Below are 23,047 nucleotides of genomic sequence, written 5' to 3'. Positions count from 1 at the left end.
AAATTAAACAAAAGCAGCTTTTTGAATCTCCACTCATTACTCCCATTACATTTGTTAACATCATTATCCTCAACTGAAGATGGCAACTATTATCAAATGTTGTAGTGCTTTTGTGGACTTCTTGCTATATATTAGTTTAGAAAATTGCTTTAATGCATATGCTTTTAGAGGTTTAAAATCTACCATGGCATTATGAGCTATATAATGCTGTACATTTTTAATCTAATAGTGCATTTATTTTATTTCATTTTTTGAAAGCATGTTGCACTGAAATAAAATGTATACCTATGGTATGGAAAAATACAAATGCAATTGGGAAAATGCAGAACTACGCTCCTGACTGGCAGGCCCTCTCCCACTCCCTTCTTACCCTGGAGGAAAAAAAAAAAATCACTTCTCCTGAAACCCAAGCCCTGAGGCCCTAATGGGTGTGATGAGTGTGATGAGGGGGGGGAGGGGGAGGAGGGGGGGGTGGGTGCTCAGTGACCCAGTGACGGGGAAGGAAACCGGTCCATTTGGGGCTGTAAGCAAAAGCAAGCTCCTGCTATTCATTAAGAGAGAAAAGCAGTTTCAGGGGCAATTACCAAATTTCTATATTCATAGAAATCCAGTTTCCCTGGAGAGAAAGGCTCAGGTTGGAACATTTATGAAGTGCTGGTTTCTTATGGAAATAAGAATTTTTGGTAATTACACAGGAGCTGCTCTTTATCTGCTTCTGCATTTTAATGATGGAGAGTGGTATTTTGTTAGTTTCTTTACTACTATTATTAAAGCACATGCAGACCCATAGCATCCTTGCTGGTATCCTAGGGATCCATTCATCCTAATAGCCAAGAATGAGCTTCTGCCACCTTGCTCAATCACGCTCAATCACACTGCTCACCAAACCAGAGAAGAGATGGAATGAGAGACACCGTGATCATGGCTCCATGCTCTGGGCTGGCGGCTCAGCACCTCCGATGCGTCCTCGGGTTCCTCCTGTCTTCTCCCTGACTCACCCCTCCCTGCACCCAGCTCCCATCTTGGGCTGTGTGGAGTGTGTTCATCACTCAGCGAGTCATTTGTAGGATGAAGAGGTTAAATATGAAAGATTCTGTTGCTTACACGCCTTTCTGCAGCAAACACCTGACCCAAGACTCAGAAACATGATTGATGAAGCCTCCCTAGAGCAGGGCTTACACAAGTCCCCCTGCCTCAGTCTCCCCATGGTTCCTTTCCCTTCTGCTCCCAATGCCCTGCTGATAGTCTGACCCTATCCCTAATCAGTCTCTGGGAGACCCATGCCAGACTCCTCCCTCCCCCTGCCCAGTACCCCATTTCTGAGACCTCACTCCAGAGAATGACCACTCCTGCCCAGGGAGGCCTGCAAAATGACACCAACCTCCCCTCCCAGAGCTATTTGAGGTGATTTATAATGGTTATAAAAGAGGTCAGACCTTGATTAGGCTTAATAGATCCATTAATTACACCAAACAAAACAAACATAATGAACATAAAAATTTACGACCTCCAGCACCGGTTCAGATGTGTCCCCTTGTTGGGCCGTGACAGATCTTGTAGAGCCCATCCATCTCCACTGTTTGTCGAATCAGCAGCCTATGCCCGTACAGAGGTGGTGGAGGTGGAATCTCCCAGTGTCTCAGACTCTGCTGCTGACTACAGTACCCAGAACCGCAGCCCAGGCCACTCATCTTTGCATCTGTCTCTCTGGCAGTCCCCTGGACAGCAAGGAGATCAAAACAGTCAACCTTAAAGGAAATCAACCCTCAATACTCACTGGAAAGACTGATGATGAAGCTGAAGCTCAAAATACTTTGGTCACCTGATGTAAAGAGCCTGTTCACTGGAAAAGACTCTGATGCTGGGAAAGACTGAGGGCAGGAGGAGAAGGGGGCAACAGAGGATGAGATGGTTGGATGGCATCAATGACTCAATGGACAGGAGTTTGAGCAAACTCTGGGAGATGGTAAAGGACAGGGAAGCCTTGTGTGCTGCAGTTCATGGGGTCGCAAAGAGTTGGATATGACTTAGTGGCTGAAAAATAACTCCCTCAGTCGCAGGGCAGGTTAGCATGGCCACAGCAACCAGCTTGGCAGATCAGCCTCTGGGGTCTGACTGCCTGGTCCAAACCTGGCTTCACCACTTACTAACTATATAGTGTTGGACAAGCTAGCCTATCTCTCTGGGGCTGTGAAGTGGGGATAATAATGATAGCACCTATCCCCTAGGGTTCTTACATGGGATTAACTGACCTAAGGCACCTGAGGGTCTTTGACTAGTGCCTGGTGCATGGTACACTGCAATGCTGGTGGTGGTGGTTTAGTCACCATGTTGTGTCCGACTCTTGAGACCCCATGGACTATAGCCCTCCAGGTTACCCTGTCCAGGCAAGAATCCTGGAGTGGGCTGCCATTTCCTTCTCCAGGAATCTTCCCAACCCAGGAATCGAACCCAGGTCTCCTGCATTGCAGGCAGATTCTTTACCAACTGAGCTGCTACGGCTAAGTCACTTCAGTCGTGTCTGACTCTGTGTGATCCCACAGATGGCAGCCCACCAGGCTCCCCTGTCCCTGGGATTCTCCAAGCAAGAACACTGGAGTGAGTTGCCATTTCCTTTTCAATGCATGCAAGTGAAAAGTGAAAGTGAAGACGCTCGGTCGTATCCAACCCTCAGCGACCCCATGGACTGCAGCCTTCCAGCATCCTCCATCCATAGGATTTTCCAGGCAAGAGTACTGGAGTGGGGTGCCATTGCCTTCTCCGGAGCTGCTACTGCTGCTAAGTCACTTCAGTCGTGTCCGACTCTGTGCGACCCCATAGACGGCAGCCCACCAGGCTCCCCCGTCCCTGGGATTCTCCAGGCAACAACATTGGAGTTGGTTGCCATTTCCTTCTCCAATGCATGAAAGGGAAAAGTGAAAGTGAAGTTGCTCAGTTGTGTCTGACTCTTCGCGACCCCATGGACTGCAGCCTACGAGGCTCCTCTGTCCGTGGGATTTTCCAGGCAAGAGTACTGGAGTGGGGTGCCATTACCGACTGAGCTACAGGGGATGTATTTATTTTGGCCTCATTATCACTGCCCTTTGGATAAAGACTAGAGACCGTGTATAACTTCAGTATATCCTGGGGAACTTCATCTTTCTACCTTTTTGGAAAGGCAGGGAAATCTGCCCTAAGTAAGCCATCATTGAATATTTATTAAAGTCTACCAAGTGCCTAACCTTTAGTTAGGGGTTGAAAGAGCATCTTAGCCTCAGCAGGTGGTGCCTGCCCAGAAACGATTTAAAGCATCAGGAGGAACCTGGAAGGCGATCTAATAGAACCCTTCAGATCTTACCATTTTCCACAGGAGGGAAAGAAGAACCAGAGAGGTTCAAAGGGATATGCCCAAGGCCAAAGAGCTACATAATAGGGCCTCTGGACTAGAACCCTAGGGACTTGACCAGTCCAAGTGTCCTTCTATTACACCACGCCTTGCAACTGTGTCTACCCTGCCACCCACTTGGATTATCGCAAACTAAGAAAACCACATGACGAGTGGTTGGTGAAAAGAAAGTTGTGTAGGGAAATATGAATTGGAATTGGAAACTGTAACCCACTGGCTTAGCATCACCTTTCTTCAAGATCCCAATGCTGTTTGGTTTCAGAATAAGCAATGATATCTTCTCCAGGCCTTTGCACAGGCTGTTCCCTCCACCTGGAGGGCCCTGCTCCCATCCCTGGTCCCCTGACCACCTCCACTCCTATCTCAAGACTCAACCAGGTTTCACCACTTTCAGCTTTCCCACCCCTCCCAAGATTTCCCAGAAATAACAGTATCCTCACCACTTCTCGGCTCCCCTGCCACAGTGCATTCTCTGTAGAGCAGTTAATGGACTTCATTGTGACTTTGGGGGCACAGCTTGACCAGTCTCTTATTCACGAAGAAATATATTGAGCATCTACTACATGCCAGGCACAGTCCTAGGCAGGGCAGATAGGTGGTGGACTAGACATCCATAGCCCTTGACCTCAGGGAACTGACGATCTTGTAACGTTAATTTCGTCTTGGGCATCTTTAAATCTGTGCCCAGCACAGGGCCTCACCAAGAGTCCCTGCATGAAGATTAATGAGGAAGGGATGCCTGGAGGAAGAGCAGAGGCTTTCTGTGGGTGGGCTGGCAGGGGAAGAAGGCAGGTGGGCTAATTACAGAGGGATGTCTTTACAGAGCAGGGATAGGAGTTATGGTTCTGCCTGGAGCCCACCCACAGAGCTTGTGACAAGCTGGGGGAGTATGGACATATATCCACTTGGTGTGGTTTAACCATCTATAACCCTCCCCTATCTATTATTCCATCCTCGGATATCAATTCCTGGTCAGTTGCTCAGCCTACAAGACCCTGAAAATAGATTTAAATTATTGCTTTATTTCCCATCCAGCTCAGGGTGTTGATTTATGCTGCCCAAACAATCAAGCCTTTATCTCAGTCACCCAGCAGCATTAGTAGCAATTTATCATGGTTTACTTCTCCCTTTACCAAGAGCACTGGGGCTCATTGGTTGTGGCCTTCTTTTCTCAGAAAGATGAAGCCAGCGGGCATGAGCGATCATGGGAGCAAAGGCCAGGGCCACTTCCTGACAGTCTAGAGTTGGGGGACAAGAGGGTGCTTAACCTGGAGACTCTTTTATCTCATGTCAAGTGGAAAGAATCCAGTCTTGGAGGGGAGGGGTCCTGTCCCAGCTGTGCTGTGAGCCAGCTGAGCAACCTTGAGCAAATCATTTCCCTTCTCTGGGCCTTCATCTCCTCATCTTTGACCCTCCTGTGACCAATGAGGTCTTAGGAAAGGACATTGCTAGCTTGGAGAGCTGTCCTTCTACAAGGGCTCTGGCGTTTGCTTTTTAAACACCTAACCCAGCCAGCTCAACTCTAGCCTCCCTACCCCACATTAGGGCAGGAGCTCTGCAAAACCAGCCCTCCTGTGGGAACAGGTGAGCACACCGAACAAGAGTGGGGAGGGCAGCCCAGAGGAGCCAGAAGGCAGAGTGCCAATCAAGTTTCAGACAAGATGGTCCAACCACATCAGCAGTCCAGGTTCTGCCCACTCCCAGCTGCAACCTGGGAGCTAAAGTGGTTTTTATGTGGCTCAAATGATTGGAAAAAAAAAGTCAAAAGAAGAGTAATATTCCATCACACACAAATATTACATTATTGGACTTCCCTTGCGGTCCAGCGGTTAAGAATCTGCCTGCCAATGTAGGAGACACAGATTCAATCCCTGGTCTGGGAAGATCCCACATGCCATGGGGCAGCTAAGTCTGTGCACCTCTACTGAAGCCCACTTGCCCTAGAGCCTGTGCTCTGCAACAAGAGAAGTCGCCACAACGAGAAGCCTGGGCTCCACAGCTAGAGAGTAGCCCCCAGTCGCCACAACTAGAGAAAACCCACACGCAGCAATGAAGACCCAGCACAGCCAGAAAAATAAATACATAAAAAATTCTAAATATTACATTATTAAATTTTGGTGTCCATAAATGAAGTTTTTTGGGGGCACCTGGCCACACCTGCTGGTTCACGGATTGTCTTCAACTGTTTTTACTCCATACAGCAGAGATGAAGAGTTGTGATAGAGACCTTACGGCCTGCAAAGCCTGAAATATTTACTCTCTGATCCTTTAGAGAAAAAGTCTGCCGACCCTTGGGTAGATGATTGGCGAGGCCAGACGTCTCCATCCTAGACATGCCAGAGTCTGAATTTGTGTCATTTGCTTTTTCTGTTTGGTTTGGATGGAGACTCAACTCCAAGCAGGAAGAAAGATCTCCTGAGGTTGTGATCAGTGAAAGAGACCCTGCTGGGAAAAGCCAGAGATGAGAGATAGCCCTGAGCTTCCACCACCGGGATGGTTGGGCAGGTCGGCCCCTGCCTTGTGGTGGAGCCAAGGACACTGCTTGCCGATTCTGCTCTTACGCTGCACAGTCCTGCCTCTGAGCCTTTGCCAAATGCACCCTCCACCTGAGCTGTCCTTCTTCCCCACCCCAAAGGTCACCTCCTCCAGGAAGCCTTGTCTTTCCCCCTCCCAGGGGCTCTGTGCCCCCCGGAGCCCTCCGGCACCTCATCAGAACTTCCCTGCTATCGCTTTTTTCCTCCACCGAGGACAGCAAATTAGTCTCATGTCAGGTGTTTCCGACTGACTGGAGGTGGCCTCCTGTGGGAGGAATGTGGAGTTGCTTGGAGATCTGCTAAACAGACCGTCCCGATGAGCCAGCGATGGCCGCTCTGAGCACAGGAGGCTCAGACCCCACTGTGGGCGTCGCGCCTTCCTGGCTCTGCTGTGGGCTGGGCACTGGGGCATGGGGTCAACCCCCTCATGAACTCTGAGTTCCTGGCTGGCAGTGACCATGTCCACCTCCCACTGTGCCTGGCCCAGAGCTGGTCTCAGGGCACCCCCCTGTCCCACCCCACCACGGGGAGCTGCCAGCGACAACACCCTGACACCAGCCCTTCCAAAAAGTCTCCTGGTAACTGACACTAAAACACACTTATGTGGCTTGTTCTCAAAGAGCCGCCCCAGGAGGCACTGCTGCAGCAGGAAACAAACCTGCCTCACCAATCGGGTCAGAGGAGGAAGGGAGAGGCCAGGACAGAAGAGCAGTTTCCAACTTTGGGGAGGAATCCTTGCTATTTACCTAGCAAACAACACCCAGGTGAGGCACTGTGTCAACAAGGCCGGCTCAGCAGCTCTCCCATCTTAGCATTTTTTAAATGTTTGCCACATGCCAGACATTAATATTTTAACGGCTGCACTATGCTGGCAGGCAGCACAGTGTCCGGAACACAGAGTAAAAATTGAGTGATAATAGCCTGGCTGTGTGTGGGGTCAGCACTGGCCCCAGCCTCTTCCCAGACACCCACACCCCCGGGACCCCCCAGGAGTCTGCTGAACTGCAGTGAATGGGCAGGATTCTCCCAGCCTGAATGACCCTGAGGCAGCTCCCAGGACCCCTCACAAGCCCCCACACTGGAAGGACAAATTGTGTAGCGGGGACCATGAACCAAGTTCTAAGCCCAGAGGCAGTGGCCTTGGATTATCCAGACAGCTTTGGCTATCTGAAATCTAGCATGGGCTTTCTTAAGACCAGTGCTTTCTTGGGCCCCCTCACTGACAGAATTCAGCAATGAGATTAATCAGTTAATTTCAAAGTACTCTCAAATTACTGATATCCCTTAAAACAGAAAATCCATGACTCAGGGGGAAGGTATATAGCTACCCTAAATAGCACACCCAACTTTCCCTTCTAAAAATGCAAGTCAGATAAACATTAAAAAAAAATCCCTAGGACTTCCCTGGTGGTCCAGTGGTTACGAATCCGCCTGCCAATGCAGGGGACACAGGTTCAATACCTGGTCTGGGAAAAGAGTTCATGTACTGCGGAGCAACTAAACCTATGTGCCACAACTACCGAAGCCCGAACACCTAGAGCCTATGCTCCGCAACAAGAGAAGCCACTGCAGAGAGAGAAGCCCCTGCAGAGAGAGAAGACCGCATATTTCAAGTAGAGAAAGCCTGCACTCAGCAGCAGAGAGCCAGCCCAGCCAAAAAAGAAAAATTCTCCTCTACTATGTAAGACCTTTGGGAGAAACAACTTTCTCTGGTTAGAAACTCTTAGAGTAAGAGGATCCTCATGTAAACACGAGAATTACAATGACAATTACCTGTTAATAACAACAGCTAGCACTGATGAGCACTTACTAAGTTCTAGGCCAGGGATTGGTAAACGTTTTCTATAATGGGGCAGGATAAGAAATATATTCAGTTTTGTGCTGCTGCTGCTGCTAAGTCGCTTTAGCCGTGTCCGACTCTGCAACCCCATAGATGGCAGCCCACCAGGCTCCCCCGTCCCTGGGATTCTCTAGGCAAGAACACTGGAGTGGGTTGCCATTTCCTTCTCCAATGCGTGAAAGTGAAAGTGAAGTCGCTCAGTCGTGTCCAATTCTTCACGACCCCATGGACTGCAGCCTACCAGGCTCCTCCATCCATGGGATTTTCCAGGCAAGAGTGCTGGAGTGGGGTGCCATTGCCTTCTCTGCCAGATTCAATTCTACCATTGCAGCCCCAAAGCAGCAGAGACAGTACTTACAGGAAGGAGCATGGCTGTGTTCAGACAAAAGGTTTACGTGTCAGGTGATGGGCCTAATTAGGTCCACAGGCTATAGTTTGCTGATTCCTATTTTGAGGGCTGTGCTAAGTGTTTTAGGGACATAATCTCATTTAATCTTCATAATAACTCTAGGAGATAGGCACTGTTTTTATATTCATTTTTAGAAATAAATTCGGGATCAGAGTTAGATTTCTTGCCCAAGATCATAAATTTAATATGCAGTATGGCTGGAATTCAAACTACTTCATTATAGTGTAAAAATAATAATACTCCTAGCTGACATCTGAAGAATGCCTACTAGGAATCAGATACTATTATGAAGTGTTTAATTTAATCCTTCCAACTCTATTATTATTCCCATTTTACAGATGACGAAACTAAGTCCAGAGGGGTGAAATAACTTGCCCAAAGGCTCACGCTTAATCACAGAGATTTGAAGCCAGGCTGTCCAGCTTCATAGCCTTGTGTGATAACTGTTTAACTCTCAAGGCATTCTTCAAGGCAGGTCGATGAGCAGAAGAGTCCAGGGGTTTAGGCCTCTGCTATATCATTCTCTCACAGCTGAAAAAAAATTTAACATCCAACCCCACCTTCCACTGTGCCCACCTATAATAGGTCTCGAGGAAAAAAAGCCTCCTGTGCTACAAGTCCATTGCTACAATGTCTACACATCCATTCTCCACATCTGCATCCTATTCCTGCCCTGCAGATAGGTTAATCAGTACTATTTTTCTAGATCCTGTATATATGCATCAATATACAATACTTGTTTTTCTCTTTCTGCCTGACTTCAGTCTGTATGACAGACTAGGTTCCTCGTCATCACTACAAATGAACTTATGGACACAGAGGGGAAGGAGAGGGTGGGACGAATTCAGAGAGTAGTATATATATATATATGTGTGTGTGTGTGTGTGTACATTACTATGTGTAAAATACACAGCTTGTGGGAAGCTGCTATATAGCACAGGGAGCTCAGCTCAGCGCTCTGTGATGACCGATAGGGTGATGATCTATATGGGGGTGGAAGAGAAGCTCCAGAGGGAGGGGATATAGGTGTACTTAGAGATGATTCATGTTCTAGGGCAGAAACTAGCACAACACTGTACAGCACTTATACTCCAATTAAAATTTTAAAAAAAAAAAGGCCTCCTGGGCTCTGTGGCCTTCTGGCCCTGAACTCACATGGAGTTTCCAAGGCAGAAAGGACTTAAAATCTGGATACAAAAGTCCGGCAGTCTGCCTCGCTCCCCTTCATGGCTGTATCAAGTCTCAATCAATAGGTCCCTCCTGGGCCAGGCACTGGAGCCCTGGGTGGACCCTGGAGGGACAGAGGCCCCGCCTGGGCTGCTGATGCAGAGTCAGCGCAGAACGGGAGCGGCCAGTGCGCGCCCGCTGCCTGCACACACTGCTCAGAATGACACCCAGGCATCCAGGTGCGGGGCAGATAGCAATTTTCCTTTTTACTTATTGGTGCAAGGCCAGTCAGAGAGCCTGACAGGGCCCCAAACAAGCTGTCAGGAACTTCTAATTAGGGCTGAACGGCATCAAGAGTGCACACGCCCTCCACTCTCGGAATTAGCAGGACAAAGTGCTTGGATAGATAGAGTCAGACAGGCTGAAAGAGGAACTCCCGGCAGCGGGGCTGACAGAGGAGGGGGCGGGGAGCCAGGGGCTGAGTCAGGAGGTGGGCTGAGCTTCCCGCGACAGGGCTCTGCTCAAATAAAGTGCTAGAATAAAGAGGGAAACCTGGAGCAGATCCCCTGAATCTTCAAACTCCACCCTGCCTCCTTCTCATGTGCCGAGTAATTCATTGAGTCCCAGGGAGGCAGCAGAGTGGTGCTGATGTCATGCACTTGAATCGGCCAGACCTAGATTCAAACTTAGGCTCTCCTTTCATCTGAATTCCAGTTTCCTCACTTACGTTGTGAGGATCAAAGGAGAGAGTGCTTTCCACCCGTTTAGCATGGCTCCTGACACAGAGTAAGCGCTTAAGAAAGAAATGGCCCCTGTTATAGTTACTGTTCCTTGAATTCACAGTGACTCAGTTCAGTTCAGTAGCTGTTGTGTCCGACTCTTTGTGACCCCATGAATCGCAGCACGCCAGGCCTCCCTGTCCATCACCAACTCCCGGAGTTGACTCAAACTCATGTGCATCGAGTTGGTGATGCCATCCAGCCATCTCATCCTCTGTTGTCCCCTTCTCCTCCTGCTCCCAATCCTTCCCAGCATCAGGGTCTTTTCCAGTGAGTCAACTCTTCACATGAGGTGGCCAAAGTATTGGAGTTTCAGCTTCAGCATCAGTCCTTCCAATGAACACCCAGGACTGATCTCCTTTAGGATGGACTGGTTGGATCTCCCTGCAGTCCAAGGGACTCTCAAGAGTCTTCTCCAACACCACAGTTCAAAAGCATCAATTCTTCGGCACTCAGCTTTCTTCACAATCCAACTCTCACATCCATACATGACCACTGGAAAAACCATAGCCTTGACTAGACGGACTTTTGTTGGTAATGTCTCTGCTTTTGAATATGCTGTCTAGGTTGGTCATAACTTTCCTTCCAAGGAGTAAGCATGTTTTAATTTCATGGCTGCAGTCACCATCGGCACTGATTTTGGAGCCCAGAAAGATAAAGTCTGACACTGTTTCCCCATCTATTTCCCATGAAGTGATGGGACCAGATGCCATGATCTTCGTTTTCTGAATGTTGAGCTTTAAGCCAACTTTTTCACTCTCCTCTTTCACTTTCATCAAGAGGCTTTTTAGTTCCTCTTCACTTTCTGCCATAAGGGTGGTGTCATCTGCATATCTGAGGTTATTGAGATTTCTCCCGGCAATCTTGATGCCAGCTTGTGTTTCTTCCAGTCCAGCGTTTCTCATGATGTACTCTGCATAGAAGTTAAATAAGCAGGGTGACAATATACAGCCTTGACATACTCCTTTTCCTATTTGGAACCAGTCTGTTGTTCCATGTCCAGTTCGAACTGTTGCTTCCTGACCTGCATACAGGTTTCTCAAGAGGCAGGTCAGGTGGTCTGGTATTCCCATCTCTTTCAGAATTTTCCACAGTTTATTGTGATCCACACAGTCAAAGGCTTTGGCATAGTCAATAAAGCAGAAATAGATGTTTTTCTGGAACTCACTTGCCCTTTCGATGATCCAGCGAATGTTGGCAATTTGATTTCTGATTCCTCTGCCTTTTCTAAAACCAGCTTGAACATCTGGAAGTTCACAGTTCACGTATTGCTGAAGCCTGGCTTGGAGAATTTTGAGCATGACTTTACTAGCGTGTGAGATGAGTGCAGTTGTGCGGTAGTTTGAGCATTCTCTGGCACTGCCTTTCTCTGGGGTTGGAATGAACACTGAGCTTTTCCAGTCCTGTGGCCACTGCTGAGTTACAGTCACGGTCACTAGCACCTATTATAGGTGTGCTGCGCTTAGTCGCTCAGTTGTGTCTGACCCTTTTCGGCCCTGTGGACTGTAGCCATCCAGGCTCCTCTGTCCATGGGGATTCTTCAGGCAAGAATACTAGAGTGGGTTGCCATGCCCTCCTCCAGGGGGGTCATCCCGACCCAGGGATCAAATCCAGGTCTCCCACATTGCAGGCAGATTCTTTACCATCTGAGCCACCAGGGAAGACCACCTATTATATACATTAGGCTTTTAATTAGACTCCCGAGACAGACAGACTCATTGAATTTTCATCCCCAACAATTGTCTGATTAAGGCCTTGCTGCTGCTAAGTTGCTTCAGTTGTGTCCGACTCTGTGCGACCCCATAGACGGCCTCCTACCAGGCTCCTCTGTCTCTGGGATTCTCCAGGCAAGAACACTGGAGTGGGTTGCCATTTCCTTCTCCAATGCATGAAAGGGAAAAGTGAAAGTGAATTCGTTCAGTCGTGTCCGACTCTTCGCGACCCCTTGGTCTTCAGCCTACCAGGCTCCTCCATCCATGGGATTTTCCAGGCAAGAGTACTGGAGTGGGGTGCCATTATCACCCCCATTTTACAGATGAGAAGACTGAGGCTCAGAGGTGAAAGGGTATGCCTGGAACCATACAGCCAACCAGCAGTAGGTTCTGGATTCTCATGCTGAAGTTAAACATCATAACCACAATCACCACCACCACTTTTTGCACATGTATAGTGCATCAAGCACTGTGCTAAGCAGGCGGGTGCTATTCCCCCAGACAATGCAGGAGCTGGCAAGTGCTTCTTTGCCCTGAGCTGAAATGCTCCTCCCTTACTGTCTGCTGTGGGTCCTGGGGCTTCCCTTTGGAGACGGGCAGCCAGTTCAGCCCTGTTACTGGAGTAACCTATCTCCAGTTACTCTAACCATCCCTCAATGTCTGACATTATTTATTCAGTTACTTATAGTCAGAGCTGTCTGTACTCTCCTGATCCCCTACCTTTCTGCCAGAGCCTGTCTGTGCCATGACCTGCTTCATTTTCTCAATGCCGTTTTACAAACATGAGCCTGGAGTGCACAGCTATGGACTGACCGGCCTGTCACTGCCCAGGGATCTCTTGGGAGCCTTGTCGCCTTGTTGATTTAGGTTGAGATGCAGCCAAGAAAAGCTCTTCCTAAGAGTTTTTGAGACATGCTGGTGAGAAACCTCACACCCTATTCTGTCTTAATACCCTTTGCTTCTAGAAACAGTACTTCCCATATTTTCCTATTAGATTTCATCTCGTGTTCTGCCAATAATTTTAGTCCACTGAAATTGCTTTGTATCATGTTTCTATCTTAGCAAGGAGTTAAGAGCATAGGGTCTGAGGTCAGACAGCCTGGAATAAACCCTGGTTCTGCAACCGCTTACCTTAATTTTCATCCTCAGTTTGCTTATCTGTAAAATGGTAATAATGCTATGACCTACCTCATTGGGATGCTGCAAAAATTAAATGTTCACACATAGAATCTGTTTAGAACAAAGCCTGGCACATAGGAAGTGCTATACAGTATGAGCTATTATTTTTTATTACTATTATAGAAGGTATTTCTTACCCTCTTGTAGCTTTATATCATTCACAAACATTTCTTAAAAATATTTATTTATTTGGCTGCCTCAGGTCTTAATTGCGGCACACGGGATCTTTTGTTGTGGTGTGTGGTTAAAGTGCCTCTGTAGCTGTTCCTCAGCATATGGAATCTTCGTTCCCTGAGCAGGGATCAAACCCGTGTCCCCTGCATTGCAAGGCGGATTCTTAACCACTGACCACCAGGGATGTCCCCACAAACCTTAGTTAGCATGTTCTCCACAACTTCACCAAAGCCTCCACAACTTCACCAAAGTAACAGAAAACACATTTTGGAGCATATGAAAGGTTGTCTGGTTTCACTGTGGCTCCTGTAAATAATTCCACAGCCTCGGTGGAAATGTCATCTTATAACTCGCCAGACCTGATATCCCTTAGTGAAGTGGAAGAGATATTCCTGCATCACCTCAGCTGTCTTCTCTCTAACATCCAGGCCTCTAGAACCACTACCCTCCTCCCCAGCCCTTCAACACCGGGCTCCTCCAGAGCCATGCGGGGAATGTGGGAGGACACAGGGCTTATCTCCCTGAATGTGGCAGCCACAGAGACAGAGGGGACATGGAAAACACCCTGGTCCCCACATCTTCAGAGCTTTCCCTCCAGATTGATCTCAACCATTAGGGATCCATCCGCCATGGTCTTGGTCCTGGTTCGAATGCTCCTCACTGGACACCATCCAGCTTGTCCACAGGGGGTGCCATGAAAGGATATGACAAGTGCCACTCTGAAATCCTCATCCTAGGTCCAGGACATTCTTTTGACCTACCCATACTTCTCAAAAGAAAGAGTTCTGTCTGTCTGGCGCAGCCAGTCTTCAGTCAGCCCACTCCTCATTTGCTTCGCGTCCAGTCATCCGCACCCCATCTGTGCAAGAAGCTTGCCCGGGGCTGCTGTTGAGCCCCTCTGTGGACCATCTGCCACCCTCTCCTGCCTTCTCCCTTGAAAAGCAAAACCTTATTCTTTCTCCCCTTACGGTCCTCTCCAGGTCTCTGCAGGTCCCCTGGAAGGCCTGCAGTGATTCAGCAAGCTCACCTGAGCATCTCCCCTCAGTGCCCACCGGGTGACCTGCTCAGGGCTCTGTGCCACCTTGGGTTCTCTCAGGCCAGGTCCTTCTTTCCCAGCCCAGCCATTCTGCTCAGACAGGGCTACCTGCCCTCCGACCCCCATGAATGCCACACCATCTGCCCCCATCTGCACACCTGCACCTCGTCCTTGCTACAAAAGCCACTTTGAAAGTCCCTTCTTAAGGCCCTACTGTTATTTTTCCCTCCCACTGCACCTCACTTGCATTTCAGCCTGCTTGACCCTTGCCTTATGGAGTGCAACAGGCAGACTCCAAAGACTCCTTCCAGTCTGTTGAGAGTATGAATCTCTCAGAGGCTGGATATACAGTGCTGAGGTCATGGGGCTGGTTATCTGAACCCTGGTCCTGCTGGCCTGTCCACAGGCATCACCACTGAGGGCAGGAGGTGGGAGGGACGCAGCCCGACGCTGTCACCTGGGCCTCATCCGTCTGCAGCCCGGGAATGTGCGGCAGCTCCCTGCTCCCCAGGTCCGCCTGCTACTCTTTATTCATTAAAATGCTCAGATGCCGACTAACTTTATTTGCTCAGTATTTATTTTGCCAGCCTTGAAGCAGGAACAACAGGCAGCTTGATTGAAAGGTTGTCTGGTTTCATTGTGGCTCCTGTAAGTAATTCCACAGCCTCGGTGGAAATGGTATTTTATAACTTGCCAGAGCAGATATCCCTTAGTGAATTGGAATAGATATTCCTGCATCACCTAAGCTGTCTCTTAACACCCAGGCCTCTAGAATCACTGCCCTCCTCCCCAGGCCCTTGATACCAGGTTTCCTCCAGGGCCATGCAAGGAATGTGGGAGAACACAGGGCTTGTCTCCCTGGAATGTGGCAGCCATGCAGACAGAGGGGACAAGGCCTGGAAATACAGTGGGAGGGCTCCGGGTTAGATCTGGGCTCATCCCAAGGGGTGAGACTGCAGGATGGGGATGTGGTGGTGGGAGGGCGTGGAGAGGCAGAGAGATAGGGTGACTTCTCCTTCCTGGACAGCCTCAAAGACCAGGCTGGAAGAGTTGGCCCAGTCCTGCCTGGAAAAATAGGAAGCTAAGCTGTGTTCTGGATAGCATTAAACATAGGAGGAATCAGACCGCACCAGAACTTCCCTGCCCTCCCACCAACTCTGACTGCCTCCCACCAGGAAGTTCAATAGGCAGAGTGCTTCCCCAGGAGAACTGGACAGGGGTCTTCATGGACAGGAGGCGGGCTGGGGCTGGGCCCTCACATGGCTGTGTTCCCTTTGTCTCCCCCCTTGGAGGGCAGAGGCTTATTGGGCACAGCAGGCCTCTGTCTGTGCCACGGGGCTCCCAGCAAGCTCAGAGTGGGCCCAGGACAGCCCCCTGCCCCACCTCTGAGCCCGCAGCCCCTCCTTCTGTGGGGCGCTTCAGAAGGTCGGTGTGGAGCAGAGAGAGCTCCATCTCCGGCCCCTGGAGTGCTGATTGCAGCCCTGATAGCGGCTTGGCAATCACCCTCTCCTTACTATTATGACTAAATCAAGTTGGGTGATTTATTTCCCACTTATCTTTCCTGTTTCCGCTCTGTCCGATCCGCACTGTTGCACACACCAGAGGGAAAACAGATCATGCGTTCCAATCAGCGGCATCAGAGTCGAAAAGCGTACCCCTCCTGCTGCCGTGGGGCAGAGAGGTCTGTAGACGTCGGGGAGACCCTCCCTGAGAGTGGGCTGGTGCCAGACCCCAGCTTCAGAGGGTGGAATGTCAAGGCTTTTGGAGCCTCTGCAGAGGGAACAGGCCACAGTTAGGCTAAAAGTTAAAACGAGGTGGTAGGTGGTAGCTGGCAGGAGACAGTAGACCTCACCTTGAAGCAGTCCCAGCTCCCAGGCTTCACACCATCCAGGCCTCTCTCTGCCCCAGGGGGCCTCGAGGCCCCAGAGCTGCTCCGCTGGGCCTGACCCACCACCCCACACCTTCACTGCCCTGCCCCTGGGTCCACACTGAGGAAACAGAAGAAACCCAGCTAGGCCTGCCATCCTCAGCCTGGGCTCCTGCAGCCAGGCTGGCCACCCTCCCTGGATGCATCATCCCTGGAAGGAACTGCAGCCCACAAACTACCCACCGTGAGGGTAGGACAGCGTGGAGATTCTGGCTCTGGGGCCAAAAGCCTGGCAAACTACTCAGCTTCTTTGGGCCTCGGCCTCCTTATCTGTTAGAAGGGTAACAATAACCACTGTTGGGAGGATTAAATGAACTCGGGCATCCCTGGGTGCTTTAGGAGGTGGTATTTAAACCAATAAGCCAGTTCTTCTGTGTTGGGGAAGGGAGAGGAGGTGCATTACCTTGGGGGCAATTTGTTGTTGTTAGGATAGAAAAATCCCTTAGGTGGCTTATTTATATTTATTTCATATTATATTTTGTATTTATTGATATAAGGCCGTGGGATGCTCCTGACCCAAGCAAAGGGTACATCGGGAAGTTTGCTCTGAGTATGAGAATGGCTGGCCCTCTCCAGATGTACAGACCGTGGGAAGGTGGGCCACACACAGGAGGAACTCAGGGGCCTTCTGGGAGGGAGGAGACCAGGACTTCAGCTCTTTTTCTCTGTAAGGTCCAAAGTGAAAGCCATCTATTAAGTAAGCTAGGCAGCACTGCAAAAGCTGAGGATAGGACCCCGCTAGCCACAGCACAGGACTCGGGGAGGGAAGAGGGCAGGAGAGAAAGTAACCTATTCAACCACCAGCGTCAGCACCTCCTGTTGCTGACAGTCCTTCAGCTCCACCATCTCTCAGCTCTTCCTCTTCCTCCAGTTGGCAACTCTTCTTGCCTGTTCACTCGATGCCAACCCCTGCATGCCAGCTGTTGTACTGTACTGCTGTACTTTTCGAGGTGAAAAGTGAAAGTACTAGTCGGTCAGTCATGTCCCACTCTTTGTGACCCCATGAACTGTAGCCCACCAGGCTCCTCTGTCCATGGAATTCTCCAGGCAAGAATACTGGAGTGGGTTGTCGTGCCCTTCTCTAGGGGATCTTCCTGAGCCAAGGATTGAACTCGGGTCTCCTGCAATTACAGGCAGATTCTTTACCATCCGAGGCACCAGGGAAGCTCCACTTTTCAAGGTACTGTAAGATTAAAAGTGTTCATTTTTGTGTTTTTTATGTATTATTTGTGTAAAAAGTATTATAAACCTACAATACTATATAGTACAGTACTATATAGCCGATTGTGTCAGTTGGGTACTCAGGTTAACTTTGTAGGACTTCTAAACAAATTGGACTTAGCAATGTGCTTTAGGAACAGAACTCATTCATATGTGGGGGACTTAGTGTACCTCTCCTGATGCATTTGCATTTTAACTTGGGATAAATTCTTAAGTCAAAGGAATTCTATCTCTAATGGTAGAACATCAGAACCCAGTGAGGTAAGGGATTACAGCCAGGCAAACATTGGCAGGGATCAAACATCCCATCAAGCATGTCTAGACGCAGTCCATATCAGCAGCAGAGCCCGGTCCACTTGGAGAAGTTGGTCCTGGCTTGTCCTGCAGCAAGTTATGTGTAAAGAATGAAGAATGGTGAGAGCACAGGTGAGGCGGGGGCGCTAGCAGTCCCACTGGGATGGGAGGTGGGGAGCTGCTGAGAAGACTTCCTACCCAAGGTAGCATCTGAGCCAACACTTAAAGATGGTGGACTCAGCGGATTATCGTTCACACTGTCATCAGTTAACAGTTCATGGGCCAAAACAGCAACGCTGAGGCCGAGGGAAGGAGGGTTCTTGAGGATGGTTTTGTACGACGATCTGGAAGAGGGAGCAGACAGTGGGCTTTCCCAGAGAACCTTGACATCAGAATAGTTACTTAATACTAGCAAACTGAGTCCAGAAAGACATAAAAGATGATTCTATACCATGACCAGGTGGGATTTATCCCACGAATGCAATGCTGGTTTAACATTAGAAAATCAACTAATGTAATATACCACATCAATCAAATAAAGGACAAAACCCACATGATCATCTCAACTGACAGAAAAAGCATTTGACAAAATTTAAAACACTCGACCAACTAAAAATAGAGGGAAATTTCCTCAGTCTGATAAAGAGCATCTACAAAATATGTAGTTAACCTTATAATTAATGGTGAAAGAGCACGTTTCCCCCTAAGATCAGGAACAAGACAAGGATGTCGTCTCTCACTTCTATCAACATTGTACTAGAGGTTCTAGCCAGGGCAATTAAGCAAGATAAAAGATAAAGAGCATCCATATTGGGAAGGAAGAAATAAAACTCTCTTCCTTCTATTTGTTTCTAGGGCTTCCCAGGGACTAGTGGTAGAGAATCCATCTGCCAATGCATGAGACATGAGATGCGGATTCATTCCCTGGGTTGGGAAGATCCCCTGGAGTAGGAAATGGCTACCTGCTCCAGTATTCTTGCCTGGAAAATTCCATGGACAGAGGAGCCTGGTGGGCTACAGTTCATGGGGCTGTAAAGAGTCGGACACAACTGAGCAACTGAATACACAACACACCTTCTATGTGTAGATGACATAATTCTATACAGAGAAAATCCTAAGGTTTCTACTGAATATTATCAGAACTAATAAATGAATTCAACAAGGGTGCAGGGTAAAAGACCAATACACAAAAGCCCGTTGTATTTCCACAAACTAGCTATAAACAATAGCATCAGAAAGAATAAAATACTTAGGAATAAATTTAACAAAAGATGTACCTAATGTATACTCTGAAAAGTACAAAACATTAGTGAAAGAAATTACAGAAGACCTAACTAAATTGAAAGATACCCCTGTTTATAGACTGAAATACTTAATACTGTTAAGATAGCAATATTCCCCAAATTGCTCTATATACTCAACACAGTCCATATCAGAATTCCAGTTGGCTTCTTTGTAGAAATTCACAAGTTGATCTTAGAATTAATAAGGAATTGGGAGGAATGCAGATTAACCAAAACAATCTTGAAAAAGAACAAGGCTGGAGGATTCATGATTCCTGATTTCAAAATTTACAAAAAGCTACAGGAAGCAAGACAGTGTAGTATTGGCGTAAGTATAGAAATTTAGATGAGAGGAAAACAAACAGGACTCTAAAATAATCTCTATAATCTCTCACAATTAGGATCAATTGATTTTTGGTAATGGAGTCAAGATCAGTCCATTTGGGGAAAGGATAATCTTGTCAACAAATGGTGCTAGGCCAACTGGATATCCACATGCGAAAGAATGGAGTTGGACCCCTACCTTACAGCGTATGCAAAAAAAAACTGACTCAGATCAAAAACCTAAATGTAAGACCTAAAAATATAAAACTCCTAGAAGGAAACATAGCGGCAAATCTTCGTGACCCTTTGCCCATATTTAATTGGGTTATTTATCTTTTTATTATTCAGTTGCAAGAATTCTTTATATATGCTAGATATAAGTCACTTTTCAGTGCATGATTTGCAAATATTTTCTCCCATTCTATTTGTTGTCTTTTCCCTTTTCGATAGTGTCCTTTGAAGGGTAAAACATTTTAATCTGATGAAATCTGATTTATCTGTTTCTCCTTTTGTTGTTTGTGCTTTGGGTGTCATATCTAAGAAACCAGTGCCTAATTTCTTCAAAGAAAATATACAAATGACCAATAAGCACGTGAAAAGATGCTCAACATCATTTGCCAGGACGGAAATAGAAATTAAAACCATGAGATACCACTTCACACCCATTATTGGGGTTAGACAGAATAATGGTCCTCCAAAGATGTCTGTCATCGTAATCCCTGCAACCTGTGAATATGTCACCTTAGATGGCATAAGGAGTATTGCAGATGCAATTAACTCAAGGATCTTGTGATGGGAGAGGAGCTTGGATTATCCACATGAGCCCAATGCCATCACAAGAATTCCTTTAAGTGTAAGAGAGAGGCAAGAGGGCTGGAGTCAGAAAACAAGATGTGATAACAACAGCAGAGGTCAAAATGACGCCACTGCTGGCTTTGAAGTGAGACAGGGCCGTGAACTCAGAAATATAGGTCGGTCTCCAGAAGCTGGAAAGGGTTAGGAGGCAGATTCTCCCCTAAAGTCTCCAGAGAGAAATACAGCCCTGCCAGCACCTTGATTTTAGACCCATGAGATCCATTTCAGACCTCTGACCTCCAAAACTGTAAGATAATAAATGTGTGTTGTTTTAAGTCACTAGGTTGCTGGTAATTTGTTATAGCAGCAGTAGGATACCAAGACAGCCATAATAAAAAAAAAAAGTCAGATAATGACAAGAGTTGGCAAGGATGTGGAGAAACTGGAACCTTCAGACACTGCCGGTGGGAGCGTAAAATGGTGCGGCTACTTTGGAGAATGGCATGGCAGTTTCTCAAGAGGTAAATAAAGAATCACTGTTTGACCCAGCAATCCCACTCCCAGGTATCTATCAAGAGGAATGAAAACCACACCCACATAAAAACTTGTATATAAACGTTCACAGCAGGATTCTTCATGACAGCCAGAAGGCAGAAACAAATCAAACGTCCATCAATGGATGAGTGGGTCAAGAAAACACCTACATCATAGGTGAACCTCAAAAAAGTGCTCAGTGAAGAGAGCCAGACGCAAAAGGCCACATGCTGTATGATTCCACTGGTGCGAAATGTCCAGAAGAGGCAAATCTATACAGGCACACAATGGGATTTGCTGAAGTCAGGGTGTGGGTGGGAGGAAGAATGGGGAATAATTAATAACAGGGAAGGTGTTTCTTTTTAGGGTGATGAAAATGTTCTAAAATTGATGATGATGACAGCTGTACAAATCTGTGAATATATTAACACCATTTAACTGTGCACTTTATACCATAAACTGTCAATTGTATGATATGTGAGTTACATCTCAATAAGTGTGATAGCTAATACTCAGCTGTGGCCAACTCTTTGTGACCCCATGGACTGTAGCCCACCAGGCTTCTCTGTCCGTGGAATTCTCCAGGCAAGAATCCTGGACCGGGTTGCCATTTCCTCCTCCAGGGGACCTTCCCGACCCAGGGATCGAACCCGAGACTCCTGCATTGCAGGCAGATTCTTTACTGTCTGACCCACCAGGGAAACCCCTCATCTCAATAAAGCTCTCATTAAAAAAAAAAAAAAAAAAGACTGCCTACCTTGTCCTACCCTAGGGAGGTAGTTAATTATCTAAAGGCCTCTTATATCCACGTTAGCAAACCAAGTCCAGTAGAACAATATGCAGCCCTCTGTTTTACCTGAGTTGTGATTCCAGAGAAGGGTAGGTGTTGCCTTCCCATGGCCCAATGTCCCCAGCATGGACACTGGAAAACCAGCCACCAAGAGCCTCACAGAACACAAGCCTAATTCTGAACCATCGAGATCATCTACATATCCAGCCTGCCCTTTCTCCCTGTAAACCTGCTTTACCCAACTCTTGCACATCTTTCAAGACCCCACTCAGGTGAGGCTTCCCTAAATGGCTTTTCTGAACCCCAGAGTCTGGGCAGTTTGCCCAGGCTCCCAGCTCCTTGGAGATCCTCTTCAGATCATTTAACATCACAGTAAAGGCAACAGGTCCACGTCTCTGTCAATGCAGCCTCCAAGCTCCTTGAAGGTTAAAGCTACCTCTTACTTGCTTTTGTAGGATTAGTATCTATAGTGTCTGGCACACAGTAGGTGCTCAGTAGCGTGGATTAAACAGCCTGACAGGCCATTTTTCCAGACTAGAGGTGGGAGGACCCAGCCGGGACACACAGCAGCGAGGAAGGTAAAGCATCAGGACTTGGGGAGGAACACAGGGGGTCTCCACACAGCCCACCCAAGGCCCGGAGGGAGTGCCATCCTCTTCTTCCGCTCAGTAGGCACCCTCCATGCTCAACGGCCTCTTTCTCCTCCTCATTGCCATCTAGCCCCAATGTCAAAGCCGCTAACCCTCCCAGGGATCGCTACATACTTGGTCCAGCTGACTCAAAGACTGAAGAATACTGGAAAGAAGAGAAAAGAAGGCAAACATCAATTAAGCATCTCCTATGTGCAGGGCTTGTGCTGGAAACCTTCATGTAGACTATATTCTTCATTCCTCAAAATAAGCAAGCATTATTATTTCTCATTTTTTCCAGATTAAGAAATCTGCACAGTTGCCAGTGGGGGTGGGGGTTGCAATCTAGGGGTGGGGGAGTGTGAGATACAGACTGCTGGGTATGAGACAGGCTATTGGAGGAGGGCATGGCAAACCACTCCACTGTTCTTGCCTGGAGAATCCCCATAGACAGAGGAGCCTGACGGGCTACAGTCCATGGGGTTACAAAGAGTCGGACACGACTGAGCGACTAAGCACAGCACAGCATGAGGATGTATTATACAATATGAGGAATACAGCCAACATTTTGTGAGTTATACACTCCATATTATGGAGTGTAACCTTTAAAAATTATATAAAACTTTAAAAATAAATTTAAAAAATTGAAATAAAAATCCTCAAACTGCTTGAACCAATTTGAATTTTAACATAAATTAAAATTCTTTTAACTTTAGCCATTTTGACACCAACCCAACATTCTTAACTAACTTAAAAAAAGAAATGTGCCCAGGATCGTACATGTTAAGCAGGACAGGAATTCAATTCTAGGTCTGCCTGGTCCTAAGGACCCTGTTCTCCTATTTCACACACAAAGGCCTCTTTTTGGTTCTGTTATTAATAAGCTTTGTGATCTGAGGGCCCCAGTTTCCTCCATCATAAAAAGAGGACTGTACATGACTTCTAGGGCCCCATCCAGTTCTTAACGCTGAATGTAGAATGAATGGGAGAATTTTGGACACAGTGAAGGTCCCTGAGGATAGAGTACTGAACTTG

At 47.6% G+C, this 23,047-nt stretch overlaps 1 protein-coding gene across 2 annotated transcripts in view; it reads right to left on the bottom strand.

Annotated features, from left to right (window-relative positions):
- The window catches only part of DSCAML1 (DS cell adhesion molecule like 1), a 370,395-nt gene that overhangs the window by 271,638 nt on the left and 75,710 nt on the right, over nucleotides 1-23,047 (bottom strand). The window lies entirely within an intron of this gene.

Source organism: Bubalus bubalis, chromosome 16, assembly GCF_019923935.1.
Source record: "Bubalus bubalis isolate 160015118507 breed Murrah chromosome 16, NDDB_SH_1, whole genome shotgun sequence".
In the NCBI taxonomy this organism is placed as follows: Eukaryota; Metazoa; Chordata; class Mammalia; order Artiodactyla; family Bovidae; genus Bubalus; species Bubalus bubalis.
The sequence above is the reverse complement of the archived record's forward strand: the minus strand, read 5'-3'. Positions and strand labels throughout refer to the sequence as shown.